General features: G+C 40.9%; 1 long non-coding RNA gene across 1 annotated transcript; it reads right to left on the reverse strand.

The window, feature by feature from the left end:
* Positions 1-5,466: 5,466 nt before the first annotated feature.
* On the reverse strand, positions 5,467-7,621 carry LOC115612724. The gene is made up of 2 exons (XR_003993126.1): positions 7,271-7,621; positions 5,467-6,994 (listed from the first exon to the last, which is right to left on the reverse strand). It is a non-coding gene; the product is annotated as an uncharacterized LOC115612724 (long non-coding RNA).
* Between the last annotated feature and the right edge of the window lie 285 nt (positions 7,622-7,906).

A 7,906-nucleotide genomic window follows, 5' to 3' on the forward strand; every position in this document is an offset into this window, starting at 1 on the left:
CATGGCATAACACTATCAAACCTGACACATGGCCATAAACCACAGCGTCCTCTTGCAAAACTTGCTTTAAATAAAACAGGCTGAGGATGTCTTCAGATACATTAAAATAAGGAAGTGAACTAAAAGAGAGGATACAGAATATTCACTTCAAAATGGTTCACCCTAAATACTGTAAATGTTTTTACAAACAAAGCTAATGACAGGCCCTTTATTTTTCAATTTGGACTTCTGGTAGTCAGTTCTTTTTTAATGCAGTATATACTTTAGCATGAAGAAGGAACTTAATGTGAAAAGCAATCTGTGTTTCTATTTTTAGACAATTATTTACATGTAATGAAATTTTGTTCCTCTCTACTCCGGAGACTTAGATGATGGTTTCTTTGCCAAAAAAAAAAGACTTTGTCAACACACAGTCATTTCCAAGGGGGCTCTCAGTTGCTCCAGCTCTGCTGCAGCTCTATCAGTGATGGCAACACTCAGATCTGTCCTGATTCTGTCTTCATTTCAAAAGGACATGCCCATCAAGCAGTGCAACTGGGGTGCAACCGGAGCAGGTACGAACACCTCCAAAATAGTCTTCTAGTTGTCAGTCACCTCTGTTCCTGAGCTAAAACTACAGTACTTTTTTTCTTTTAGCCTTTGGAGGAGGGAGAGAAAAATAAGTATCAGTGTCTTCCTGAACCAAAATGTTGATATTTTCAATTCCCAATTTTTAAAAGTTCGTTTTCCCCTTTTTGCCGTATTGCAGTAAAATAAATTACTTCCACAGTCTACCTTCCACCCCCATTTCTTCTATTTTTCCTATTCTGTAACCTCCCCCAAAATGTATCAGATCACATAACTCACTTGCTTAAAAACATGTTCAGACACAGTAACACTTTTAAAACAGATATGCATTTTTTTCTACTACATGTTGTTCTCATTAGTCCGAGCCTCCAAGACTTCTCCCTTTTTGCCTAATAGTCTAAACTTACTCTGCTCAAAAGTAAGGGAGGGAAGGAGAGCATTTTTGCTCCTGAATATAACTTAGTTAACGATAGATTCTCAATTACTCTATTTCTTGATAGAAAAACATGGCCAAGCCATTAAAACTATCTTTTATTTCTGAGCTTGTTGGAGGCATAAAAATCATTTAGATGTGTCACTGAAACAGCTTTTTCTGGGGGAAAAAAAGAAGTCATGTAGGTACATTTTAGTGAAAATGGCTTGGCTGTATGTGAAGAAAATGGAGCAGCAGTATATCACATAAAGTAAGTCCATTCTTCATAAGTAACATACGTGGCATTGCGCAATATGCTGCATGGTAAGTTCAGCAATGTTGAGCTACTGAGATGTGGCTGGTACACACACCTCCCCCTAAATCCACATCCTAGTGCAATATTATATTCAATTATATCCTATTATGTTACCATAAGCTCTCAAATTAGGCCCAAAACAAGGGCTGCTACTTAGAAAAGGAAGACTGATGGCATCTTTGCTGCATGTGGTGTTAAACTTTAGAGAGGGGAAGTTAATCAGCTGAAATCCTAAATCAGGGAAAGCTACTGGACCATTTTGTTTATGTCACCTCTTTTATATCCTTAGATCTCCTGGTACAACAATGATATTGCAATATGGAAAGCATATGCAAATGAGTTACTATAATCTTTAATTACATATGCAGCGTTACAGCGTGACACATCCCAGCTTCATTTGCGTATTTCCTGTTCTTTCAGTTCTTACTTCTCAACTTGCCTTACTGCTTACACGAGTGCACTTTACAACACGCAGTACCCAAAGCCTACCGTGGCCGTGGTACAAACTCTTTCCCCATTGCAATATTTGCAAATCTTTTAAAATTTTAATTGCACTCCTTGATATTTGAACGCCCTGTATATTGTGTTCCCTGCGTGGAATGAGGCATTCCAAGTCAAGCTCAGTTCTCCATGTCCCTTAGTGCTATACAAAGCATTGCAGCTGCAAGACAATAGTAATAGGCACAACAATTAGCCCATTCTTTAAAACTATTTGCTTAACCTTTTCCACTGCAGCACCAATGGATGATACGTACTTGCTCCTAGCACTCTCCTAATGTTCTTAAGGCCTGTCCTTCATAATTAAGCTATTCCATATTTGGACTGAGGCAAATGAAGTATCAGTTGTATCAAATGGAGATACAGATGAACAGAGGGTCTTCCTGCCTGTTTTTATTGCCATGGCTGCTGACCGTGACACACAGAACCTACAGATCACAGCGACCTTTTCCTTTCTGCCCGGTGCCTTTCATGTCTTGCACCTTTATAGAACAAGGAAAGTGCCTGGATTACCTCCAAAGCAGCCACAGAGGCACCATGCAAAATGCCTTGTTTAGTTTTATACGTAACAGCAGCAGCCTCAACAGCAAAATTCATGCTAGTTTTATGTCATAGGGGGCTGCTTTGTGTCCTGCATTGAGGCATACGTGTTACAGCCAGCTCAAGCTAGGAAGGTATCATCATCCTACTGGCCTTGCAGCATTTAGTTTAACTTACCTAATTAAACTTCTGTAACTTTTACCTCAGGTAAACTCTCACTGTTGCACAGATCTAGTTCTGTATGTACCTCTGTTCAGTTTTCTCTGGGCTTTTATTTGAATTGTTATATTTTTCTTTAAGTGAGACTTTTTTCCCTCTGAGAAGAAATGGTCATTCCCGAGATATTCATCTACACTTATAAAAGCATTTCGTTTGGCTGAGCTGAATCCAGATTTTTTTGTCAACAAAATTCCATTTTGCTGAATCACAATTGGAATTTTTTGTCATTAGCACCCATTTTCACAACGTGTGGATGCAGCATGAGAAGAAAGAGTAAAAAGCAACTGCAACAGGCCATCACCAATCCATACACGGTGCTGTATCAAACCAAGTAACACCTAGAGTGTCACATGCTTCAGAAGCTTGAAAGTGGCCAAGAACTATTCAAACATGAGGACAGAAAACTCAGAAAGCTACATCTATTTCCCAAATACCTTCAGTGAGGTGAGGCAGACTTTTAATTAAGCTGTACAGACTTGCAGCATCAGCAAAAACAGGTTTTAACTGTGACAAACTCTTTCATTCCAATGAGAAGTGATTTTATGCAAGACTGCAAAGTCCCAGTGCTTAAGTTACCTTCCACAGGTATTAAATGATTTCTAATAAGCAAAGTTCTGTGGGAAAAAATAATCATCAAGGTGCTAAAGTTTCCAGAACTTTGAGTGTAAATCCTTGTTGTGATGTTACATGTTACTTCTCCCTTTCCTCTACTCACACAGTACATGTAAAATACTGACATTTTCATACAATCCTAATTTATAACAATTTTCTGTGGGGCATCAGTCACGTAACAGTGGTCTAGAAAAAGACAAAGACCTGTTATAGTTTGAGTCTCTTTCCTCTTCCCTGTCCTACAGTTTCCATTATGGACCACACATAGAAGTAACATAGGCAGGATATGAGTAGATTATTACCTATAGAAGTAACGTAGACAGTATACGAGTAAATTATGCTTATCTTCTGCTGTTCTTTAGCTCTCGTCTTGCCTGAAGTGGTTCAGAGTAGAGGTGGATAAAATGCTGAATGAAAAGCCGGTAGCTAGGCTGCGCCTGCTGGCACAGAGACAGTATCTGGTATGAAGCACTCACATCTTTATTTTGTGCCTAATCACCATTTCTAAAGAACCACTTTAGTCCTGGGAACATTGTAAATAAAGCTGAGTTCCAGTAGCAAGTGGAGTTCACTTCAGATGGCTCATCTGAAAACAACAGAGCTAATTATACTGTAGCAATTACCTGAAAATTATATGTATGTTGTTTTTCTGCCTGTCGATACTGCTATTTTTGAACTTTGCATGGTTCTCATGGGTTACTGCAGCCATGCTGTCCCCAAATGGCCTTCTCCTCTCACCATTCACTCAGCCTTGGGTTTGGGGAGAGTGGTTTAGAAGTTTCAGCTGCAGCATGTGCTTGTTAGCTCACATCTTTCATGCTCACTTGCACTCTCCACCACAATATAGCCTCACCTGCACTGCATTTGAGAAAATGCTTTCATTTTAATAGCCTTTTGAGTATGGATTATAAGATTCTGGCTCTACAATAGGACTCTAAACCAGCATCAGATAAAGGTTTACTCTTGCACATTAAGGGATACTTAAAATTCACCCTATCCCACTCAATATGATCAATAAATGTCATAATTCTCATTCTGAAGAGTTTTATTTCCTCAACATAACCACACCTAGCATGGGTAGCATCTATTTTTTGTTGTTTCTTTTAAGAGCAACCTGAGACAGCAGGCAAGTGCCACGCGGGTGAGTGTCGCACCCCACTCCCAAGAAGGGAATGCTGTCTAGCAACAAGAACAGGAGAATGGGAGTCAGGAATTTTTGGATCAGTTCCAAATAGACTCCTGCCATATTACCTGATTTTGGCCAAGTCACAGGATAAAATGCGCTTGGAATGACTCCTTTGTGAAATGAGAATGATGATAATAGTAGGTATCTCCCTGGACTTTTGAGAGGAAATTAACATTTGGAAAGCACTTTGAGATTCTTCGATGAAAGGTGATGGAGCTGGAATGCTTGCAACATTAAAATAAGTTGGAATAATGTTAATATTTATTGCATACAGTGCTTTCATCTTCAAAGCTCTTTAACATCAATGAATTAACAAAGAAAATATTAATAAAGATCATATTTACCATTGAAACTATTTTCCGAAAGCATTTATAAATAGATCTGCCTCCAGTTAAAAAATACTATTAAAAGAAAACTTAAGGACCAACTCCAGTATCATGCACTAAATCCTAGTGGTCCTGTCCGTAGCAAACCTACTTTGAACTAGGAATTGTTAGTTTATAATAATGAGGATAATTGGACCCTAAGCCTAATCCAGCAGCACTGAAGTTACTGGGAGCGATTCACCCACTACCAGGGTGGAAAATCAAAGGAAGAAGGAAGAGCAGTGGTTAGAAAACACCTCTGCTTTCCCAGAGAGGCCATGCCAGGCTGTAGTGAGCTGGAGATGGCATTTCTCTCTGCAGGAGGATACTGTTTTCAAGCAGTTTGTTGTGTCTTTGGAATAAGCTACAGAGAACTGAGACACACACTGTGCCACCAGGAGAGATATGTGGCAGCTCTAGATATTTCTCAGGCAACGTATAGAATTTAGGGCATCCCAGACTAAGCTATCCAAAGGAATTGCACACTTTAAGTATATTCTTACTGGCACAGCCGTGACTATCACATTATCACTGGGAAACACAGCCCAGCAATTTACTGGAAACCAGTAAATGAGACCGTCCTTTCCAAGTGCATTATCTGCATTGATTTTGAACCACTGCTTAAAGAACAGCAAGGGACCTTTCCCTCTGTGTTTGCTTTTCCAGCCACCTTCCCCACTGCAGTCTGTTCAGCTGTAAAGATAAATAAAACCAGAGAAAACCCATTCTGTTGTTATTTTCCCCTACATACACCCCTTTTATTTTGAATACAACATGTTTTCATAGGTCTCCTCCAGTACAGCAAATGCAGCGAGTCGCTGGCACTCTCTGCTGATGGACTCGGATACATTCCAGAACATAATGGGCTATAATAGATTTTTTTTTCTTTGAGTCTGTGGTGCACTTCATAGACTCTGGAGGTCATTTTAGGCAGCCCATCAATGTTCAATATCAATATTTCTGTTCAGCATGTTCTCTGCACACTGATCAGCAATATGCGCTCACCAGATGTGCATGCCACAAAACCAAAACACTTCTCTATTTTCTCCAGACTTACTATGAAAGAAAACAAACCCTCCACATTATCTGTGAAGTGTTTTGTAGCCCAGTCTTGTCAAGACTGGTGCCATTTCTTCAGAGTTGGCTGAAGGCTTTACAAAGTTATTCACAGATTAAATTGTCCCAGTTAATCTGCTATACAATGACGTTCAGGCAGAGCTTCAAATATGTTTGGGTTTGGATAGAAATCAAATGTTACCTTTGGGAAATATGCTTATTATTAACATTAGACATAGCTTTTGGGTTACTTCCAATAACTTTGTTGAATTATAGGGAGTTTGTTATTGGGTTTTCTTTGTGCCCTGTATTTATGTGTCACAGTTGGACAGACACTATTTTTTAGCATTTACTGTTCCTAGTGCTCCCAGTACTATCAGGGAGATTTGCAGGTATTAATTATTCCACCTAACACCTAACACATGGCCAGAATCCAGTTAGGAGAATATCACCTCTCTGATGTGGGTTCGTGAGGGTGGCACAGGTAGCATTTTGTAGGCTAGGAAAAAAAACATGGGAGCAGGAGACAGTAGTTCTATTAGCAAATACACCATAGCTGCAAAAAGCATTTTAATGACAGGCAAGACTGACGTCCAGACAAACAGCCAAGGTCTTTTTCTCACCATGTGATCTTTCCATAATCCTCCATTTCTCTCCTAGATCAACAGGTTCCTCTTTATTTGTCATTGTCAGCTCTTAGCACAAAGAGCCTTTTGTCTGTAGCTCTGACCCAAACACACAAGACTATTTTTTGTCCATTCTTGGCCATATGCTTTCAAATGGACTAATGGGTTTCCAAGCCATAAAGCAGAACCTTGACCCCACAAGGGGAGATGGTTGTGTGACAACATCCCTCTGTTTTGACATCATAATTTATCCCCACTGCAGCACAACCCAGCAAAAACACTTGAACCTGATCTGCTCCAGAGCTCGTGCTATGGATACTGACACTGGAATCACAGCGGCAGCAGCTTCTTACGCCAAGGCTCAGAGCAGGGAAGACCCGAGCCAGTCAATAGCTGCCTCTTTATGTCCTCTTCTACTTCAGGATCACTGGTGTGATGAAGCCATCACGCCTCCTTTGTAAGGCAGCACATGTTGCAGCAGCAATCACGTTCGCCGTAAAGCCAGGAGGATTCCTGCCAGAGCCCTGCCACAATTTCCTGCTGCTCTGTTATTTTAGGTCCCATAACGGATGCATTGCTGCACCCATGGATGTCACTCTAAAAATGCATTACCAAGGGAGAAACAGACAAACAACAAGAGTTACTTATGTGCCCCATTTTCTCAAATTGCTGGACTACACCACATTGCACTCAGCCTGCCTCATTAAGAAGGGCAGAAAAAGCTACTGCCAGCTTGTATGAACCTTGCTAAGTAATATTCTGCATTTAATACAGTACAAAAAGAGTTCATACCCTTTAACTGGCACTTGCTCTGGACTATCACAGAAACCCTTTTGTTTTCCAGTGGAAATAGCTCCAAAGCCAAATTCCTACCTGTCTCTTTCAGGGTGTGTCTTTGCCACATCACATAACATGGGTTTGCTCAAGGTAAAACTAACCCAGAGCTTCAAGGGTGGCTTCTTAAGAGACATGGTGGGATGCTGAGGAGAAGAGGAACCTGGCTCTGATTTTATTTTTCCTCATTTCACTTCTTTCAAAGATCTGTATTTGATGAATCTGTCTTTCAGGGACTGGTGTGTGTGTCTGTGTGCGACCTGTTTCATTTAGCAGACACTTTCCCATGTGTTTAACAGAGCTTGTGGTGAGCGGAACGTCACCATTTGCTGGTGCTCCAGATGAGGGAGGAGAAGAAGAAGAGCTTCTTATCTCCCCATTCGGCCCTTATCTGAGCCTGCCAGCTGGGTCACGCTGGGGTGGTGGCAAGGGGAAGGACGGACAACATCTATGGGGAGATGAGCACAAGGCTTATCTGCACATAAGAGAAGGGGGAAAACCTGCACACCCCAGAGCACCACTGATGTTAATAGCTGCTCCAGACGCAGGTTTGAGGAGGGAAGAGAGCAGTGCTATGTGGGCCAGAACTGCCATCACCTACAGTCAACACTAAGAAGTCCTGCAAGTGCAAGAGCCCACCAACATGTTTTAAAACGAAGCGTCAGCATCCCCAGC

This window comes from Strigops habroptila, chromosome 9, assembly GCF_004027225.2.
Source record: "Strigops habroptila isolate Jane chromosome 9, bStrHab1.2.pri, whole genome shotgun sequence".
NCBI lineage: Eukaryota > Metazoa > Chordata > Aves > Psittaciformes > Psittacidae > Strigops > Strigops habroptila.